Source organism: Eriocheir sinensis, chromosome 6 (assembly GCF_024679095.1).
Source record: "Eriocheir sinensis breed Jianghai 21 chromosome 6, ASM2467909v1, whole genome shotgun sequence".
NCBI lineage: Eukaryota > Metazoa > Arthropoda > Malacostraca > Decapoda > Varunidae > Eriocheir > Eriocheir sinensis.
Window position 1 is genome coordinate 21,692,077 of NC_066514.1, and position 23,156 is coordinate 21,715,232.

The 23,156-nt window shown below is 44.6% G+C and overlaps 1 long non-coding RNA gene across 1 annotated transcript; it reads right to left on the minus strand.

The window, feature by feature from the left end:
* Positions 1 to 9,827: 9,827 nt before the first annotated feature.
* LOC126990158 (uncharacterized) lies at positions 9,828 to 13,262 on the minus strand. Its single transcript, XR_007744083.1, has 3 exons — positions 12,787 to 13,262; positions 11,270 to 11,385; positions 9,828 to 10,775 (listed from the first exon to the last, which is right to left on the minus strand). It is a non-coding gene; the product is annotated as an uncharacterized LOC126990158 (long non-coding RNA).
* Positions 13,263 to 23,156: the final 9,894 nt, after the last annotated feature.

Below are 23,156 nucleotides of genomic sequence, written 5' to 3' on the forward strand. Positions count from 1 at the left end.
TACCGACAACCTCAGAATTGGACGCCATCTTTGGCCCAACGTTCGCCGCGCTATTCAAAGACACGAATACCGCGGCACAGCAGGCTCCTACTGTGTTTCGTTCTTTCACAGCCATGCCGATCTGTAAAGCCAGGAGTACTATTTAGGCCATAAGTTTTTTTTTTTCCTGACATGTCATGATATGCATAAGATTGGGGGAATATTTACGAAACCTTAGCCACCTCAGGCAAAGTTAATACTTACATCATGGATTTCTTTTTGGTCCCTGATTGCAGTGCAGTCACAATGTAGTGACACGACTTGCCTGATGAATGAGCCTCCCATAATCCACTTAGCCAGGGGTACCTTCTTGCGACTGACTGGGAGGTGGCTCTCCTGTTACGCTGCAACAAGTGACTTCCGGAAAGGAGAAATCCAATTCAGGGACTATTTATTGTTGAAAATAGGGGATAATAATTCACGAAAGCGTCGCCTCCTCTGGCGGCGGCCGCAGCGACGGTAACGCCGACGCAGCCGCAAAATAGCTCGCAGAGGCTTTAGGCAAGGCAAGTATAGAGAAGGTATCGTCATACAGGCGGGAGGAAATCACTCGTTGGCAACTGCTTAGCCTTCACGCTTGGCCACGCCCCATCCTCGTCGTCTGCCCAAACCGACGACTTCACACACCTCACTCTCACCGTGTTTCCTGACCCCAACATTCATTTGTACGAAAAACTGAGACCACCATCATCTTCCTGAGAAAATTCTGCATCACACGAGCATAAAATTGTAACCATAATGTAAAATTACACATACGAAAATCAGAGTTAAATAAAGTAGGGAATACATATTTTCTTGCACTTATTTCCCTCCAACTCCTTAGTACTCAGCTGGTTTTCGTCGCATCACTTTTTTAAGCACAGATCCTAAATCTGCATGCTTTTCTGCTTGTGATGGTGTGTGGTACGTCCCGAGGTAGTAATATGCATAGGGTCAAAATCGCCTCTGAACATAAGCCGCGCCGTGACACCATTCATGCGCATCGGCATTTGTTTACTCAAGTCAGACTCGCCGCTCACGTACAACATACATGCCATCCCCACAACAAACGGCAAGAGAAACAGGTTTAGTAAATTAAACAAGAAAATATCAAGTAAAGAAAAATCAAATCTCTAGTGAAGGAAAGGGACTAATAACGTAGCGCTGCCCTGTACAAAAACTGTGGGCTACTATAGAAGAAAAGGAAGGAAAGTGTTGCGATAACCAACAGGGAACCGTTGACTGCCAGTGTTGTTTTGAAAAGCGGCCGCGCGAGGTCATGCGTCTTATCAGTGTTCATTAATACATCCCTCCCTTTACCTTAATTTACCTTGTGGATGAGTGTACTTACGACAACCCTCTCACTCTGCATTACTCAACTTCTTTTAATAGAAGACCCACCCTTCAGGAATTTAACGACTCAAGGCTGGAGGCTGCAGAACGCTTAGCCTCAGACCTTACTATTATTTCCGATTGGGGCAAGAAGAACCTGGTGTCCTTCAACGCCTCAAAAACACAGTTTCTCCACCTATCCACTCGACACAATCTTCCAAACAACTATCCCCTATTCTTTGACAACACCCAGCTATCACCTTCCTCAACACTAAACATCCTCGGTCTATCCTTAACTCAAAATCTCAACTGGAAACTTCATATCTCATCTCTTACTAAATCAGCTTCCTCGAGGCTGGGCGTTCTGTACCGTCTCCGCCAGTTCTTCTCCCCTGCACAGTTGCTGTCCATATACAGGGGCCTTGTCCGCCCTCGTATGGAGTATGCATCTCATGTGTAGGGGGGCTCCACTCACACAGCTCTTCTGGACAGAGTGGAGGCTAAGGCTCTTCGTCTCATCAGCTCTCCTCCTCATACTGATAGTCTTCTACCTATTAAATTCCGCCGCAATGTTGCCTCTCTCTATCTTCTATCGATATTTCCACGCTGACTGCTCTTCTGAACTTGCTAACTGCATGCCTCCCCCCCTCCCGCGACCCCGCTGCACTCGACTTTCTACTCATGCTCATCCCTATACTGTCCAAACCCCTTATGCAAGAGTTAACCAGCATCTTCACTCTTTCATCCCTCACGCTGGTAAACTCTGGAACAATCTTCCTTCATCTGTATTTCCTCCTGCCTACGACTTGAACTCTTTCAAGAGGAGGGTATCAGGACATCTCTCCTCCCGTATTTGATCTTGCTTTCGGCCACCTCTTTTGTTTCTTTTTTAGGAGCAGCGAGTAGCGGGCTTTTTTTTATTATTGTTTTCTTTTTTTGTGTGCCCTTGAGCTGCCTCCTTTGTTGTAAAAAAAAAAAAAAAAAAAAAAAAATCTACCCAACGTTAAGACTATCACGGGAATGGACAGGTAAGTTAACAGCAGGATAACTGAGGATACGTGGTGATGGTGGTGGTGTTGCAAGCTGTTTTGTTATTACTTTTAGAGCAGGTCCGTAGGCTGGGTAAACTCTGGCTGGCTCACTTGGGCTGATGTTGGACCTGATGGCGCGAATGTCGGAACAATTAACACATATGCTTGAGGGTCTTCACTTATCTCCCATTCCCTTCCCTTCCCTTCCCTTCACTCCCATTCCCTTCCCTTCCCTTCCCTTCCCTTCCCTTCACTCCCATTCCCTTCCCTTCCCTTCACTCCCATTCCCTTCACTCCCATTCCCTTCCCTTCCCTTCCCTTCCCTTCCCTTCACTCCCATTCCCTTCCCTTCCCTTCACTCCCATTCCCTTCCCTTCCCTTCCCTTCCCTTCCCTTCACTCCCATTCCCTTCCCTTCCCTTCACTCCCATTCCCTTCACTCCCATTCCCTTCCCTTCCCTTCACTCCCATTCCCTTCCCTTTCCTTCCCTTCCCTTCAATCCCATTCCCTTCCCTTCCCTTCACTCCCATTCCCTTCCCTTCCTTCCTTCCCTTCCCTTCCCTTCCTTCCTTCCCTTCACTCCCATTCCTTCCTTCCCTTCCTTCACTCCCATTCCCTTCCTTCCTTCACTCCCATTCCTTCACTCCCATTCCTTCCTTTCCTTCCTTCCTTCCTTCCCTTCCCTTCCCTTCACTCCCATTCCCTTCCCTTTCCTTCCCTTCCCTTCACTCCCATTCCCTTCCCTTCCCTTCCCTCCCTTCCCTTCACTCCCATTCCCTTCCCTTCCCTTCACTCCCATTCCCTTCTATTACCAATGAATGAAAGAGGGAAGGAAAGAAGAGAGAAATGAAAATAGAAAAGACGAAGAAAGGGAGGTAAAGAAGAATGGAGAGAAAATAGGATAAATGAATAGAAAACTTAATGAGGAAGGAAGGAAGGAAGGAAGGAAGGAGGAAAAGAAGAAAACAAAGGAGGAATTTAAAAGTGGTTGCATTCCCTCTTCAAATTGTTTACCTGCAGTTTGCCGATTGTGCGGAGAGAGAGAGAGAGAGAGAGAGAGAGAGAGAGATTTTTACATCTGACTGAGCATTCCTTTCCACCATTTAAATTACTGATTGTTCTCTCTCTCTCTCTCTCTCTCTCTCTCTCTCTCTCTCTCTCTCTTTCTTTCGTCATGCATTCGCCGTCCTTAATGAGTTGGGTAACACTGCAAGGAGGAGGGAGAGGAGGACACACTTCTGCTGCCCTCTTTTCCTGCTGTCGTTGCTGTCCGGCTCTCAGCTCACTTTCGCTTTCCCTCGTTGTCTCTCACTTCCGCACTTTTTTTTTTTCATTCAGACGTCCTTCAATCATCATCCCGACGATGCGCCTTGACGTTGTTCTCGCGCTGGTGTGGTGGGCCGTGGCCATCAATGTGGTCCTGGAGTACAACGGTTCTGGGCCCACAGCCGCACCCGCCGAAGGGCTGCCCGCCGCCGCGCCCGCCGAAGGGCTGCCCGCCGCCGCGCCCGCCGAAGGGCTGCCCGCCGCCACACCTGGGGAAAGAGGACCCCCCGCGGGACCCCTCGCGGCCCACAAGGCGTGGATGATTGCCGATCTGCTGGCCGAGCAGAAGCAGACACAGCAGGCCATGCAGGACCTCACCAGCCAAAACGGCCTCCTGTCCGTCCTCCTGCTTCAGGCGTCAGATGAAGCCAGCATCCTGCACAGGGCAGTGCTGGCTCAAGAAACGGCTCGGAGAGAGGCAGAACAGCAAAGGTCAGAGCTGGAGGAAGAAAACAGCGGCCTCTTCAATGACCTGCACGTATCTCGACGCGAAAATAACGTCCTTCTCAGTGACCTGTCTGACGCCGGGGAGATAATTCACAGACTGCGAAAAGTCATGTCCTCATCCCTGGAAGAAAACGACGGTCTGGTCAGTGACCTGTCTGACGCTGGGGAGATAATTCACAGACTGAGAAAAGTCGTGTCTTCATTCCGGGAAGAAAACGACGGTCTGGTCAGTGACCTGTCTAACGCTAGGGAAGAAATTGACAGACTGAGAAAAGTCGTGTCCCTATCCGGAGAAAACGACGGTCTGGTCAGTGACCTGTCTAACGCTAGGGAAGAAATTGACAGGCTGCAAAAAGGCCAGTCCCTATCCCGGAGAGAAAACACCGGTCTGGCCAATGACCTGTCTAACGCTAGGGAAGAAATTGACAGGCTGCAAAAAGGCCAGTCCCTATCCCGGAAAGAAAACACCGGTCTGGCCATTGACCTGTCTAACGCTAGGGAAGAAATTGACAGGCTGCGAAAAGGCCAGTCCCTATCCCGGAAAGAAAACACCGGTCTGGCCAATGACCTGTCTAACGCTTGGAAAGAAGTTGACAGGCTGCGAAAAGGCCTGTCCCTATCCCGGAAAGAAAACACCGATCTGGCGAATGACCTGTCTAACGCTTGGAAAGAAGTTGACAGGCTGCGAAAAGGCCAGTCCCTATCCCGGAAAGAAAACACCGGTCTGGCCATTGACCTGTCTAACGCTTGGAAAGAAGTTGACAGGCTGCGAAAAGGCCAGTCCCTATCCCGGAAAGAAAACACCGGTCTGGCCAATGACCTGTCAAATGCTGGGAAAATAATTCACAGGCTCCGAAAATACCTGTCCCTTTTCCGCAAAGAAAACACCGGTCTGGCCAATGAAGTGTCCTTATCGAGACACGAAAACAACGATCTCGCCAATGACCTGTCTAGCGCTAGGGAAGAAATTGACAGACTGCAAAACCTTGTGAAAGCGCAGACCATCTCCAAGGAGAATGATGACGACCTTGTAAAAGTGCTGGACATCTCCAAGGAGAATGATGACGACCTTGTAAAAGCGCAGACCATCTCCATGGATGATGATGACGACCTTTTAAAAGCACTGGACATCTTCACGGAAGAAAATGACGACTCTGTAAAAGTACTGACAATCTCCATGAATGAAATCAACGACCTTGTCAAAACGCTGCACATTTCCAAGGAAGAAAATGACGACTTTGTAAAAGCACTGCACATCTCCAAGGAAGAAAATAACGACCTTATAAAAGCGCTGGACATCTTCATGGAGGAAAATGACGACTTTGTAAAAGCGCTGGACATCTCAAAGGATAATGATGACGACTTTGTAGAAGCGCTGGACAACTCCAAGGAGAATGATGACGACCTTGTAGAAGCGCTGCACGTATCCATGGATGAAATCAACGACCTTGTCAAAGAGCTGGACATCTTCATGGAGGAAAATGACAACTTTGTAAAAGCGCTGCACGTCTCCAAGGAGGAAAATGACGATCTTGTCAGAGCGCTGGACATCTTCATGAAAGAAAATGACGACCTTGTTAAAGAGCTGGCTGTATCCAACGTTGAAAATGGAGGAAATGCCTATGAATCTGCTATCGTCGTCTCCGAAGAAGTCGGTCCTGCATATGACGAGCCCAATCTATACTAGTGACCACGATATGCCCTAGTGAGCTCGTTCCTGTTGAGGAGCCACCCCTCCCTATCCTTCCCCCATCCCATCCTTCCCCCCGACGTAACTCCCCTATCGTCGGCCTCCCCTTCCTCATCCTTCTCTCTCCCCATCCTTTCCCCCCGGCGTAACTCCCCTATCGTCGGCCTCCCCATCCTCATCCTTCCCTCTCCCCATCCTTTCCCTCCGACGTAACTCCCCTATCGTCGGCCTCCCCATCCTCATCCTTCTCTCTCCCCATCCTTCCCCCCCGGCGTAACTCCCCTATCGTCGGACTCCCCATCCTCATCCTCCCCCCCCCCGGCATCCTCAACCCTGGCAGTTTCTCTCGGTCACCGGCGGTTCTTCGGGCCAAAGCTCTGGTTCAATTTCTCTTCGAACCCGGAGCATCTTGCACCAAACCGCTCTCTATTTCTCACATTTCTTAAAACTTTTCTATCTATCAGTAAATTTATCCTGAAGGTACTATAGTATTTCCATTTGAAACTGGCCGGTGGGGTGTAGGCCTATGCGGGTCAGCCCCGCCCCATGCACATATCTGCCACACACTCTCAAGACTTCTCGCTTCCTCTCATATGTCAGCTACTCAATACCTTTAAATGGATTTGATTAAATGATTGGATAATCTAATAAGGTCATAGTGTTGAGATTGTTTCGTTTTTAGGATAATAACAAAGATTTTGTATAGATATCGCGACACTGGACACCGTTGGAATACAACGTTGTCCAGTGTCGGGGTATTTATACAAAATGGAAATACTATAGTATTTGAAGGTGTGTGTGGGCGTTATGCGGTACTGAATAGCCTATCCGTGCCGTGCGCGTTCCACTACTAGGGGTGGGCAGGTACCGGTACCAGTACCGGTACTAACGGTACCAGCTAAACGGTACGGTACCGGTACCAGATTGCTCGGTACCGGTACCAGTTGCTCGGATTTATTTATTGGATTTATTGATAATTCTTCATGTCCGATTTTTTTTTTAGGTTGCTAATAAATATTGTTATTGTTATTAGACTATGATCGAGTACATCCATAATAACTATACATGCTATTTTTTTATCGAAAAAATAAATATTCACTTCATTCAGAGAGAGAGAGAGAGATCACCACTTAGTAAGTGGATATCTCGGTGATATGGGAAGTGGGTACTCGATCATAGTCTAATAACAATAACAATATATATTAGCGTTTTCTAAAGACTCGTGGGACTCACTAACTTTTAACCCAAGACTTCGTTTTCTTTTTACTTGCCACTGTTAAATTCGTATGACTCGTTAACTTTTAGAGAGAGAGAGAGAGAGAGAGAGAGAGAGAGAGAGATCATATTTATCCAATAAAGCATTAACGAAAAAAGTTTGAATCCCTTGGCGAGAGTTTCTGGCTATAAAGAACTGCATGATGAATTATATAAGATGATTAAATATTGGAGGTGTAGCAGGAGAGAGAGAGAGAGAGAGAGAGAGAGAGAGAGAGAGAGAGAGAGAGAGAGAGAGAGAGAGAGAGAGAGAGAGAGAGAGAGATCACCACTTAGTGAGTGGATATCTCGGTGATATGGGTAGTGGGTACTCGATCATAGTCTAATAACAATAACAATATTTATTAGCAACCTAAAAAAAAAAAAGAATCGGACATGAAAAATTATCCAGTAACTCCAATAAATAAATAAAATAATGGAAACGGGAGCTGTGATGGAAACGGAAAGCAGGACAAAATGGTGGGAACTTGGGGAGACGGTCAGCGGGGCAGTGACTCAGCGTCTACACACAGGGCCCATACCACATGGAGGCGGGCGAGCACCGAGCGTCACTAAGATCCAAACGGCAATGCGCAGTGCCGAGTGATCATTAAGCTTCCCGGAACCCAAGTGATCATGATGCTTCGCGGTACCAGTACCGATAGCAGTTATCGATACCAGGTACCGGTACCAGCCCGTATCCTCGACAACTATTAATACTAAACTTGGTATTAACTTTCGACTTTGGTATTAACTTCACTCTCAAAGTGTATCCTCAACAACTATTAGCCTAATACCTACTCTTAACTTTGGTATTAACTTGAGAGTGCTGGCGAGGACTTCTAAACACTTAATAGTAAAGTTAATAGTGAAACCCAGACCCAGACCCATATCAACATGGCCCCCGGACTTCCTCGTCCAGCCCGCCTCCGCAATTTAGAGTTTGATAGGGCGCTTTGGAACTGTATAACGATGGTGAACTTGTCAAGACATACATATTAGACCGTGCAGGAATGGAGTATGTGACTGATTTGGTGAGAAGAGAGCTACAAGATCCAGTTCAAAGGGAGCATTCCCGCACCCCGGGGTTGAAAGTGATTTTGACTTAAAGGTACTTGGCTACAGGAAAAATGCTGCAGTGTTCAAGTGATGAGTTTGGGGTAAGCCAGAGTAGTGTAAGCAGGGTGATTGTGGAAACTCTGGCCGCCCTCAGTGACCCGTAGGTAGTCGGGAGGCTTATCCAGTCTCCCCTTGATAGGGTGGAGATCCGTGTAAAGCAAGCAGAATTCTACCAACTTGCCGGTGTTGTGGGAGTGATAGACTGTACCCATGTGAAAATAATGGCACCAAAGGAAAACGATGTAGTTTATGTCAACAGAAAAAAAAAATAAACACAGCTTGAACATACAATTAGTGTTTGATGCCTTTGTTATTGATTAAAATGTGAAATATTCGAGTTAAGGAAAACAAAACATGGGAAAAAAACTTTTATTTGTAGCAGAAAGGTACACACATGCAAATGAAAAAGATGACATTAAAATTGCATTAAAATGTCATTTAGAATATGATTTATAATTAATGCTGCCGGTTATTCATATTGAGATAATGGTGGTAAGAAAGCTTGTTAGAGACGTATGCCAGTGTGAGGGAGGAGGAACGAAAGGTCGAGGTGACCACATCGCGAACATCATGACTTATGAGTGAAGTAAAACGAGGTTACTTGGTTTCTGTTTACAAAGTTCCAAGTGGAAAAACAACTTTATTGTGAATTCAGTGTTTACTTTTCTGGAGTATTGTGTTTACTGAGTGAATTGGTGACCAATCTGTTGCTATTTGTGTCTTGCTTGAAGATATTCATCATTGGATTCAAAGCTATGGTATTAATGTGCAATAGTCATCATACCAAAATACGTAGTAATTAATTATATATGTCAACCTATTTATTTTCATGAGATCATGGTATGACCACTGAAAACATAGCTTTTATCTTGGCTCCATTACAAATTCAGTATATAATTACTCTATTAGTGGAATCTAGTTTTCAGCATCTTTTATTATTATGCCAATAATCTAAGCAGCAGCTTGCAAACATGCAGGTTTTTTGTGTTTCCAGTTGGGTCTCGGACTTATGTGAACTTTGCAAGTGAACCTAAGATTACAAATGCTCAAAGCTATGGTATTAACGTGCAATGGTCATATATTCAATAAAGTAGAGGAATCCAATTTTTCAGCATCTTTTTACTATGCTAAACTAAACACTTGCAAACACACACACTTTTATTTTGTTGTTGTCAGCTTTAATGACTTAGGTGAACACTTTACCAAGTGACCTAAGTTACTCAATGCTACCATAGGTATACTATACATTTTGATTGTGAGTTCATCAGAGAGCACTGGAGCAGCATGAGTCTAATTAGGTGCTAATGAATATCCTGCCTGCATCCACAATCTAAAATAGTGTTATGTGATCAGTGAGTAAGGTGTTATATATATATATATATATATAAATATATATATATATATATATATATATATATATATATATATATATATATATATATATATATATATATATATATATATATATAAAACTGTCTGCCCTAATGTCCTCCCACTTTTGAAGGCCAAATGACGCCCAAGATAGTAACAACGCATCATGTAACACCCATGACTGGGTGCCGGTGCAAATCTCCTCATTTAACACCGAGAAATTAATCAAGGCACTAGGGAACTCAGAAAAATCCAAGTTAGAGAGTGCTGGCTGTGGAGATTGAACCAGTGACCTTCGACATACAAAGCCATGTCTGTCAGTCGAGCCAATAAAGGTAAAGGTAAAGTTGGGGCATACGCTATAGCAGCGCGTGGCCTCGGTGCTCATCTCCGTAACATTGGGCCTTGAGCCTGTGGTGAGAGGGAGCCCATTACCCCGGGACACAGGGCCAGTGTGACATCCGGGCTACCACAGTTTCCCCAGGTAGTCATTTATCGACCAGCCCGAGAGGGAGGATGATCAGCTGGGTGAGCTGCACGCCGACTGCCCAGGCCGGGATTCGAACCCGGGCCCGCGTAGAAGCCAGGCATGCTGACCACTAGACCACGGAGGCGTATTGGAGCCCAATCTCAAGTGAACCCAGTCACAATGGCACACAATTTTTTTTCCGGTAAATTTTGTGCTTTGAATGAATTTGCTAATCATTTCTGTTGAAAAACAGCACAAATTATTTTTCACCCCTTCCACCCTAACCTCCTCAGTAATAATAAAAAAAAGTGACAAAATCATAGCCTTGAGGCAGTAATATTCAGCCCCAGCATCAAAAAATTATACTGCTGCCATATGAAAGGCATCTCTTAACTCCGATGAAGTAGGTGGTGACTGGTGGAGCAGCTTCATTGTCATCCCTTGCAGTGGCAGGTGTCATTGGGCCAGCAGATGATGAAGCAGTGGCAGGTGTCATAGGGCCAGCAGATGATGAAACAGTGGCTGGTGTCATAGGGCCAGCAGATGATGAAGCAGTGGCTGGTGTCATAGGGCCAGCAGATTATGAAACAGTGGCTGGTGTCATAGGGCCAGCAGATATTGAAGCAGTGGCTGTTGCCGGAGCAGCTAATGGTATCTTTTCCACAAGTAATGAACAATGTGCTGGGATGGTCTCTAGCAATACTGATAAAGTGTGTATCTACAAAGAATATGAATTTAAGGGTAATTAATAAATTGTTTTAATAAGAATATAAAAATATAAAGAATATAAAAATGTCATTGTTGTGGTGGGGCAGGGGTAAACCAGTGTATGCTGTGAGGCCTTGGTGTGGAAGTTCCCTGCCTGAACTGTGCAGCTAATCCCCCATACAGTGAGGGCCTTTTTTACTCCCTCAGGGGCTGTGCAGCTGAGAGAGTGGTGTACATGAGTGTGAGTGTGAGTACTTGTGTGCCTGTCTTGGCTAAAACCCTTCACTGGGGGAAGACAACCAAGGTATTTAGATAGATTGATAGTCATTGACAGATGAACATTAAAAAAAATTCTATATCAAATATGCAGTTCACTGCTATGAACTTATTAACTTTAAGCTGAAATAAAGGCATTGTGGCCAGTATAGCTGCATTCTGTGAGCACATAAAAAACTAACTAATATATGTTTTACATTTAAAGACATAACAACTAAAAAAAATTACCAGTCTGCCGCTGCTCATTCTTGCACTTGGCAATGCAAGGCTTTGATTTTTGTTGTACGTTGTACCAACGCCTCTCACAGTCATCCCATGCACGGGGTCCACTCCCAGGGAAGGCACTGTCAGGGTATAAATGTGAAGCAAGTTTCTTAATCGTTTCACTATGGCATGCTTTTTATTTCCCATAACTTCTCCAATAACATTTAATACATGCTGTGATGGAAAGCTATCAGTACCAATATTTTATTTACATGCATCATAAGACATTAACTTTTTAGTTGTTATGAACATGGCCATAAATACTACTTTTCATTACCTACTTTTCTAAAATGCTTTTCTCTAAGTAGGAGGATATTACAATACAGCTATACAAAAAATTCAAAGCATTAATCTTAATTCCATTCTTTTGAGTACTTCTAACCTAACATTATATCACCAGAAACTGTTTGACCAATGCTATCAAAATAATATTTTAATCTTACTTTACCATTCTCATCAAATCTACCTATTCCGATATAGTCTTAACATAAAATATTTGTAAAAGTGTTGAGAGCCTGGCATGCCCAACCCACCCACCCCCCAAAAAAAATCTAAATAAGGAATAAATAAAATAACAGGTAAATATGACTTGACTCTCTTATACTAACCCCCTTTCCACCCTAACAAACTTGGGGACCTACCATGTTAGGTTAGGACGTGTTTGGTAGGACATGTTTAGCAGGAGTTGGTTTAGTTATGTTAGATTGTTGAGGGAGTGGGGGTTGCAGCAGAAATGGTCATGATGATGCTATTCACATGGAGCAGTAGGAATAAGTATGTCCTGTTTGGAAACTCTGTGGTTGTGTTTGTATACAAAAATACCCATTTGACGAGGTAAATACCCATTTGACGAGGTTAGGTTAGTTTGCAAGTTACTTGAATCATGGATATGTGAATATGTAACAAAAAAAATAAAAGCGTTAACCTTAATTTCATTATCTTGAGTACATTCCAATCTAACATTATATCACCATAATCTGTTTGGCCAATGCTATAAATATACTATTTTAATCTTACTTTACCATTCTCACAAAGCCTACCCATTCCCATATAGTCTTGACATAAAGTACTTGTAAAAGTGTCCATAGTCTGGCATGCCTAGCATCCCCCCCCCCCCCCCCAATAAAAAAAATAATAAACAAATAAAAATAAATCAAGAATGAAAACAGGGCAAATATGCTATAACTATCTATACCAACCCCCTCTTCCCCCCCAACAAACTTGGCATGTTAAGTTAGGATGTGTTCGGTAGGACAGGGCAGGTTTGGCACGGTTAGGTTTAGTTATGTTAGGTTGTTGAGGGAGAGGGGGTTGTGGCAGAAATGGTCATAATGAAACTATTCAGATACAGAATGAAAAGGTATGTTCTGTTTGGAAGGTCAGTGGTTGTGTTAAAACAGTGTTATTATGCAAAAAATACCCAATTGATTAGGTTAAGTTAGTTTGTAAGCTGATTGAACCATGAATATGTGATTACCAACCTTGTTACAGCTTCTGCCACTTCAGTCCACGCTCTCTTCTTATCCTCAGGGGTGATACTCTTCCCATAACACCCTCTGATTATACGTATTTTTTCATGAATTTGATGTAAGAAGACCGTTTCATCTGGCGACCAATTAAACTTACTCCTTTTCTGCGCTGGTTCTCCGGCCCGTAGATCATTGGGGCAGATGACGTGGTTATGGTGCGGTAATTTCAGCAGAGCAAGTCGTGACGCAGGCGGGGAGATACGGGTATTGACGAGTGACGGAGTAAAAACTGCCTTGGAGGCTGCTGCTATCTGCCACAAAACTCAGTATTTTCTTGTGTTTGCCATTTATTATGTTTCTGTTGTACATTTATACATCTTTTCTTTATTTTTCTTTTGAAATATATACTTAATTCATGATATAAACTTATTACTGCTATTGAAGTTATGTTAGAAACTATTAAATTTATGTTATAAAGTAATGTAAATGATTGTATGAATGTGAATGAAAGAATTGATGCAATGTGAGAAAATGATGGTGCAATGAAACTTGAGGCAGGATGCAGACAGTGGAGAGAGGCCAGAGGCTCGAGGAGGGAGAGGAGGGGAGGCTGCTGAGTCGGCAGAGGGAGGGTGGCGCAGCTGAGAGGAGGTGAGGGAGGTGAAGAGTGAGCTCCTGAGTTGAGGTAGTGGAGAAGACGCGTGTCTGGAGTGTGCCTGCGCTGTGCGTTGCGTGCGAGCGTGCGTGTGTGCGTTGCAAAACTAACCTGTGTGCTGAAGAACCTGTCATTAAACTCTGTGAAGTGTTTTGTGTGCCAGAACTTAGTGTCTGCCTCGTATATCCTTTGCTGCCTGCCTTCTGTTCCCTCTCCTGTCTGTGTGTGGCTGTGTGGGCTGCTCTGGTGACTGTGGTCCGCCGTGAGGTCTGGTGGGGATCTGGTGAGGATTACGCCCGTGGCCTGCCTGTGGATGGGGGGGTGTGTGTGTGGGGAAGGAGTGGGTGGGAGTGAGGAGGTGAGAACAGAAAGCGGTGAGTGAGGAGGGTGAGTGGTCGCCGGGAGGGTGAGCGAAGGGCAAGGCCGAGGCTGAGTGGGTGAGGGTGGTGCCGGGGGTGAAGGCCCTGATGGATCGTGGTGCTGCCATGGAGGCAGTCTGGAGGCAGAGAAACAGCAGGCAGCAGAGAGGAGAGCAGACGAGAGCAGACGCGCAGGCACGAGAGCAGGCTCAGAGGGCAGCACAGCGGGCAGGCAGGAGAGAGGGAGGCAGGAGAGGGCAGAGCTGGCAGCCACATGCAGGTGCATCTTCTCGAGCAAGCTCGTCGCTGAAGGTGGAACCGTGCAGCACCGCAGTGACACAGCGAGGGCAGGAGGTGCGCGAGGGAGTGGAGGAGGGAGACCCAGGAAGGAGAGGTCTGAGGCCTGAGGGGAGAGGAGGACGACGCAGAGAGAGGTGCACCGTCGCAGGCGGAGGGAAGAAGGCTCGCTGCTGGAAGAAGGCGGCGGGCGGTCCTGGGCCTATCTGGGGCTCTGGGCTCCTGGGCAGGGCCTCCCTGCAAGGTGGCGGCGTGTGTGGCTACCAATAGCTGGGGAGAGGCTGGGAGCCCCTGCCCCTGCTGCCTCACCCCCCCCCCCCCTCCTCCATGCCCTTGCTGGGCGTCACGGTCTCCTCTCTCTCCCATGGCAGCAGCAGCGCAGCAGCAACGTGGTGCGGGGGAACAGAAAAGCGTCGTGTGCTGGCGACGGACGCCGCCTGGTGGCGAGGAGGCTGAGGAGTGAGCTGCAGGGCTGCAGGGCCAGCTGGTGCTGGAGTCGGACCGTAACCCTGCCTCGTTGCCTCTCTCACCCTGCCTCCCTGCCCTCTCACCCGCCTTGCAGCTTGGCGCCCGGCCCCGGCTTCCTTCCCGTCCCTCTGCCCTGCCCCTCGGCGCCCCTCGGCCTCACAGCCAGGGGGGAGCGCCAGCGGGGCGGGGGCAGGGCGGCCAGTTCAAGATGCCAGCTGCTGCTTGCCCAGGGTTGGGATGAGGATGCGGAGCGAGGGCGAGGGACGCTTCACGGGAGGGCAGTGGAGGGGCCCGGCGGCCGCTTGGTGGGGAGCGCCGAGGGCCGACTGGGGGGGGGCGGCCTGACATGCCGGCTGCTACACGAGACGCGCCACAGAGGCTGTGGTGTGGCGTCACGGGATTGCGTGCAGTCTGAGAGGCCCAGTGCTCGTATCGGCGGGGGCAGCGCTGTGGAGCGGCGCCGGCCGATGGACGTCGCCGATCGAGACGAGCCGTGCGTGCTGGGCCACGGAGCTGGCGCGCGGCGCGGCTGCTGCTCCCCGAAGGTGGCTGTGTGAAAGGTGCAAGTCGCGACGCGGCGCCTGCACCTGCCCGGGGCCCGGGGAGGGGTCGTTGGTTGTCCGTGCCGACGCGATGCCATGCCAGCGCACGGTGACGGTGAGGTCCACGGGGCCTGCTGCCTGTGTGTGTGGCAGCCGGACGGAGTCTCGAAGCGGGGAGGGGTCAGTCACGGTGCTGGTGGCTAACTCCTCCGACGAGGCTCGGAAAGTAAACGCTGGTGCCAAGCTGGGCACCTGTGAAGAGGTGGACGCCGCAACCCTGACGGGAGCGCAGACGAAGGTGCGCCACACTGGGCTCGGTGCGCGGACGAACGTGCGGGGGTGGGGTGGCTGCTGGCTGCTGGTTGGGGAAGGCCAACATCACATCGGATGGTGCAAACCCATTGGGACACCCCGCCGCCCCGACGTGTCGTGCCGGCCGGGCAGGCAGGCTGCAGCGCGCCGTCAACGAGCTGGCGGCAGGGTGATGGAGTGACAGACAGTCCGGTCCAGCCCTCAGCAGTCGTTCTGGATATGAAGAAGAACGGCACAGCACTTCTCTGTGGGGACTGTCGGGCGAGGGGACGAGACTGGCGAGGACTCTCCCCCCTGCCGTGGACCGACGACGCGCTGACGTTCCGGGGCCGGATGGGCGTCGATGAGATGGGCGAGCGGAGAGGCTCCGTAGCGGCCGATGTGGGGGGGCTGTGGCAAAGGGGGGAAGGTGCAGTCGGTGCCTGGGGAGCGAAGGACGCGTTAGTAATGTAAATGATTGTTATAAATAATATTATGTTGACTTATAAAGGTATATTGAAAACCGCCTCTCTGGGATCGGTTTCACGCGCTCAGTAGCGTACAATATACTTTAGGTAATTTATACAACTGAAACTTAAGGGTAGAAAAGCAGATCACCGAAGCGTAACTCACCTCCACGTCGTAATAATAATAACGCTCACCCACACAGCTAGTTATAATAATACAACTTTTGGCCAAACGCTACTACATATTACAACTTAGCTGTGATGTTCCTTTTCAATAGGTGGATATTGAGGGCGTGAAGCAGTGATCCACGGTGATTACTTCTACGTAGTTGTAAGGTTAACTTAAAACGTCTTCCTTGTATGGAAGCTCGTTCAGGACTGAATGTGTGAGCTGTGTCACGAGTGGGTGTTGGCGAACGACTGCCCGGGAGAGCCTGCCTCGCGCTCCTTCGTCTCAGAATAGGACTCGCCTGAGCGCGGATGAGCTATCCCGAACTAGTAATTATGATAGCAGTCGCTGGGTTATTCACACCCAATCGTTAAACAAGCTCGTTAAATATTTAAATTCTAACACACTCCCCAGAACAGATTGCAAATGGAAGTGAGCAATACTAATAATCATTCTGGGAGTATGATCCAAGTTGTCCTCACCTTCATTATATAAGGTGTAGCATTTTATAATTATTTGAAGATAGTACCTCAAATATCCTTAAAGTAACATGAAATAATAAGGCACAATACCTGAACCCCAAATACAATTTTCTTATTTTTTATCCTCACCTCTGAAAGAGGTGTAGCAATTTATTTTTTATCCCTGTAATACTAACTTATACTAAGTACTGTACAGTTACAGATTATCCAGATTATCCCTAAGCATCCTTTCGAACCTCTGGGTCGCTTTTCTTTTTGGACGGGAGGAAACCAGCTGAGGGGCTACACTAGAGGCTGCATCTTCAGTGTTATTATCAACTGGGGCAGCAGTATCCCTACCCGCATGAGTTACTGACACTTCAAGCGGGTAAAGGTTGCATATAGAATGATACTCTAGGGCTCCATTTCCCTGCTTTACCTTTACTGTCCTTACTTTATTATCACGACCCATTATGAGTTCTATAACTTTACCCAACATCCAATAAGGTCTGGGCTTATTGATGGCTTTAATAATAACTACATCACCTACTTTTATTCTATTTTCCCAGCTACTTTGATATAAGTTTTGCTGTGTTCTCTTAAACTGAGTAAATAGTCATTATACCACAGCTTTTAAACTTATCAAGTAATTCTTCCTGAACCACCAATGTGTTTTCAAGGGTTTCCTGGTCATCAACCCATACCTCTGCATTATCCCTTAATATTAGAAGAATTTCCATGAAATTGGAGGAAGGAATTAGGTTTTATTGGTTCAAGTTCATCTGAACTGGACCTGTATGTTAATGGTCTTGAATTCATTGCAAGCTGTATATTCGACAACGATGTCAAGAGTTCATGATATGTCAGCTTGGATCTGCCTACCACTTTATACAGACAATTCTTCATGGTACGAATAAGTCGTTCCCATGCAGAACCTATCCAGGCAGAGTAAACAGGTATTCTTATGTGTTTGATGTTACACTTTTCCAGTTCAGCCACAAACTCCATTGACTGCAGGGCATTTTCTAGGACTGAGCCTCCCTTTATAAATGATTTGGCATTGTCAGAGTATAAATATTCTGGGATAGAGTAGGTATTACAAAATCTTTGAAAAGCCAGCAAAAAATTCTTAGTGGACATATCTGTTAACAGCTCAAAATGCACAGCCCTAATATTGAGACAGGTGAATACTAGTACATAAACTTTAATTGCTCTGGCTGTGTCATTATCCTGAACCCAAAAATGTCCAGTAAAGTCCACACCTACATGTTGGAATGGCTTTACTAAATTCATATGATGCTTAGGCATATCTGTCAATTTAGGGTATTTATAGGCTAATGCATTGTATCTTTTGCACACCATGCAGGTACTCAGAGCACTTTTGACTGCCATTCTACCTTTGGGTATCCAATATCCTTGTTCCCTTATATAATTTAAGGTAGTGCCAATTCCTAAGTGCTGTCTCTTATAATGGCTATCCAATATTACTAAGAGAGTGAACCTGCTATCCCTAGAAAGGAGTATAGGGTTGTGTACGTTATAATTATAGTACAAGCATTTGCTAATCCTACCTCTGGTTCTAAGTATCCCTTTAGGGTCTATAAATAAAGATGTGAAACCAGAGGAGGTGCCTTACTGTCTTTATCTTTTTGTCTCAGAAAGGAGATCTCTTCATGATAATGCTCCTCCTGAGTTGTTCTTATCCAATAATTCCATGCTTCTACCACGGGATCACAGACCTTCACCTTACTCAGAAACTTATATAGATAACTGGTGCACTTAATCAGCCGGTTTAAACAGGAGAATTTATTTAAATTTATTATCCCCGTATTAACTTTATGAGGCTGATTACTGCTATTATTGCAGAATGTGCCCAGGACTGTTTGCTGAGTAGGTGATACACTGAGCAATGGATATTCAGGCCACTGCTTAAATTCATTACTGAGCCAGTGAGGACCCTCAAGCCAAAATTGCAGTTTATTTACAAACTGGTTATATGATAGGCCTTTGGTTACCAGGTCCGCTGGGTTATGGTCTGTGTTTACATAATGGTAGGAAATAGGAATATTGAATTTTTTGACTAGCTCGTCCTTTAAACAGACTGCATCTAATACTCTGTTGCGGAGGAATTTTGACTTGACTTTAGTCTCCTTATTTAATAGCCAACTCAGGACTACCTGTGCATCTACACATAAGTTTAGAAACTGAATTTGCATGCCCTTATAGGACTCTAACAGAGATGGCAAGCATTTAAAAGCCAAAATGACACCCAGTAATTCTAAAGTGGGAATACTGTGCTCATTTTTCTTCCATAAAGGTACTAATTTGGACTTGGCATACAGGAATGTTCTTTCATTATTCTCATCTACTGCATAGGCTACAAATCCATAGGCTTCTGCAGAGCTATCACAGAATATGTGCAAGCCATAATTTCTATTTTCATTTAAGGCTTGCCTTTGAAAGGGTATATCAGGTACCTGTTCTAAGTCCTTACTTAATTTCCTCATTTCATTGCATAAGTCTTGAGGTAAAACTTCATCCCAACCTGTTTCTAATTTCCATATCTTCCTCATCAATATTTTCCCTTTGATGGTTATTGGTAGAGCAAAATTTATGGGATCAAATAATTTGGAGGTTTGGGACAATACTTGGCGCTTGGTGTTAGCTGAAGCATTTATCTTGCAAGGGGCGACACTTAACGTATCTTCTTGGTAGTTATATCTATATCCCAGAACTTTTTCCTCCTTGCAAGTGTGCTCAACTAACTTTTCATCATGAGCCATTTTATCTCTTAACTCAAGTGAGTTAGAGTTCCAAGATCTTAATGTGAATCCTCCGGATTTCATCCTGTTATATGTTTCTTGGTATGTATTGTGCAAGTCACTAAGGTCATTTCCTGTTACTATTAGGTTATCCACATAAAAATTATCTGATAGTATTTGACTTATTTTATCATCAGGAAAGGTGTTGGCATGATGTTGCATCACATAATGAAGTATGAAGGGGGAGGAGGTGAATCCAAATACTATACTTTTAAATCTATAAGTGATTAACTTATCTCCTCTCTTCCAAAAGAAGCAAAACCTATTTTGATCTTCTTCTTTCTTTAATTTAATCATCAAAAAGGCTTGTTTAACATCACTGGTCATTACATAATCATTAGATCTAAATAGGAACAACATATTAAGGATGTTGTTCATCATGTCAATACCTGTATAAGCTGCTTCATTTAGAGAAGGCGTTTCCTTTTCAGTTTTTAAGGAACAATTAAACACAGGTCTGATCTTAGTGGTTACTTGTTCTTCCATCTTAACGATGGGTCTGTGTGGAATCCAAGTTTTGTTCTTGTATTCAGATGGATCTACTTTAATTTCTTCAATGATTCCATCAGCCAACTGTTGATCAAAAACAGCTTCATATTTATCCAATAAGTTCTTATTTTTAAGGTGACTGACTGTTCTATCTAATACCTTGAGGGCAACATTATAATTTGATGGCACGTCATCTACCTTTTCTGGGTACCAAGGCAGCTCTACATGGTAGTGCCCATCTTTAAATTTTATTCCCTCCTTGAACTTATCTACTTGTTCTTTGTCTATAGAAACAAGTTCTTGGTCGTCGGTTTTTATCCCCAAAGATTCTAGGCTAAAAAGATTTTCCAAGCCATTATCAACTTCTGAATCGGTCAATATATTTTCCAGGGGATTAAAATAAGACTTTAATGGATCCATCACAGCATTAACCATTGTTCTGGTTTTATTATCCACTTGCTCTACTTTAGTTTTGAGTGATGCTCTTACAGCTCCTTTTTGTTCTTCTTCTAAAAATCTAAAGATATTACCAATAGGAGCATATTTTCCTTCCATGAATGTGCAAGTGCCCCCTAATTTCTCAGTAGAGTAATGATGAATATGTTGCAACACATCAATGCCCAATAACATGTCCACATTTACAATATCAGAGTCGGTGTTGTGGTAATATGTTTCATCAAGTAATTTTATATTATTTTGTTTAAATCTGTTGATTACAGCACTTAACCCTGGTACTTCATAGGTTAGTTTAAAGGTGCTGTCAATCAATAATGGTATAAACACCAACTTCTGGCCAATCTTAATGCCTGTGGACATTTGTTTGAACTCCTTAGTGTCCTCTCCAAGATAGGTATTCACATCACAACTCAGTTTATAGAGGTTGCGTGTGTCAGGACGAATCAACTTTGTGCAGGATTCTGATATATAGGACCTCTGACTTCCACTATCCATCAGACATCTTACTTTTCTTGTTCTAGATCCACATTTTATTGTGATGGTTCTAGTGGGAAGCATCTGACAGGAGTCTATGTTTCTTTGAGCCAAGCACAAGCTTATATTTGTTTTCACATTCTTTTCTCCGTGACATTTTGAGGGCAAAGTGCAGTAAAATGATCTTTTGTGCCACACAGTTTACAAGGGTATTTCAACTTCCCTTGGTTTCCATAGCACTGCTGTGTCTCATGCCCTGAACCACCACAACGAGTACACATTGACAGTTCCTTCAACCTCGCCACCCTACTATCATAAAACTTGAAATTAGGACAATGACCCATGTTATGACTATGAGAGCAACAAAGCTTACATTCTAATTTATTCTCCTGATTGTTAGGAGTTACTTCCTTGCTGTTGGTGTTCTTATAGTTCTGTAGGGTACTCTTGTTTGTTGGAGGAGGTTTATTAGTAGTTTTCAATTGTTTAGGCCTCTCCGACGTTTGTTGTTGGTTACTTTTAAATGTCTTTGGCCTAACTGACTTGGTGCTGGTACAATTCAAAACTGCTAATACTTCTTGACTTTTGTCAAATATCTCATTTAAATTAGGGTAGGTCTTTCCTAATAAATGAATTAATTCACTCTTAATCTGATTGGGCAGTTTCTGAAACACTACGTGGCTAATCATGGTTAAACCTGCACTCTGGTCTTCCAGAAAATCTAATCCTTGTGCCTTTAATTCATAAACATAAGCTCTTACTTCATTGAGGTACCTTTTAACTGAAATGAAGTCAGGGTCATTACTATAACTTGGAGTGGCATTCATGATGTTTTTAATAGTCTCATCAATGATAAAAGACTTATTTAGAAATTCCTTTTTTAGCAATTTCACGGCTTCCTCATAATTATCATCTGTTATTGACAGATGTTTGACCACAGTCAGGGCATAATCTGAGGTAGCCCACTAAGTACGCTAACTTACTGGCGTTAGACAAACTTTTCTTATTACCAATGACTGTGTTAAACTGATTTATAAAAGTGTTAAAAGCAAACTTGTCCTTCTGGCCAGTGAACGTTCCACATTCAAGAGGTGGTGGTTTAGTCTCACTGAATCTCATTAGGACTGCCAGTTCGGCTAAGGACTTATCTGAAGGCTGTCCTTCTCCTAGAAGCAAATCTTTATATTCATTTAACTGAACATCTATCTGCGAGTCATAATTGACTTGTTCTTCAAGTTCCTGTTCAAACGATTCAGGGGCTGTACTCTCCTGATCAAGCTTACACATAATTAGGGTAATTCTTTCATCATACTTCTTAATACTGTCTCTCTCTTCTTGAATACCCTTCAACTGGGATTTATAAAGAGAAGCATCCAGTATATTATCTTCACGTTGTTTATTTAATGTTTTTAGTTTGAGGGTAATTTTCCTTTTATGTGTAGCTCTTAACTTTCTTAATGACTTAATTTCTTCCTCTGCCTCGGTGATTTGCTTAGGATCAAGGTCAGTCATCTTGCTTGCTTAACTTAAAATCTTAATTGCTATAAAACTAGAAATCAAACCAAACAGTTATGATTCTAAAGTATTACTAAAAAATAAAATACTTGTTATTATAATTGAATTCCAGTAGACCACAGAGTTAAAAGGATGCCCAGGGATCACTAGAATTGAGGTGCTTTCAAATGAAAACACTCAATTTTCCATGGCACAAACCAGAGTGTTAATTAAGTTACCCTGATATTCTTGGAGAGCCTCATCATTCAGGTGCACCCCATCTCTGAAGGAGTCTGGGCCGTACATTGATGCCGGTCCCAACAATGCCATATGGTCAACCAGCCCGCGCCTTTTGAGTTGTTTGTTCACAAAATTATTTATAATTTGGCGCCGCCGGTTAAAATCGTCTGCTGTGGGGGCTCCAAATGGATTGTCCTCTTCATAATAGCGAGGTTCTATTTGCACTGCTATTTTAACAGTGTCAGGTAGGCTCTCATTGAGTTTCTCATAAAATTCATTTGCCAGAGCTTTGACCTCCCCGTTGGACCAAGTATCAACTATTGAATTACCTCCCAGAATGATAATCATGTAATCCGGGTTCAACTCTTCCAATATCTCAAATTCCTGAGGCCTTTCTACCAGGAATTGGTAGTTCTTTCCAGGAAAATACCTAAATGTAAAGAGCACATCTATTTCTTGGTCATTTACGGTTAATGACTGGGGCCAATCGCACTTTTCTTCAAGTTCTCAAACGTAACTGTGCCCGTAAACCAACACTTTCATTTTACAATCTCACCTGGACTTAACCGGTTTTCAGATGAAATCAGGCTAAGGCCCGATGAGAGGTATTGATGGTTAACGTACTACTAGCCAACGAGTAATCACCCTCCAGGCTAAATAATGGAACTCAAGGTCATTCATCAAACAACTACTAACAA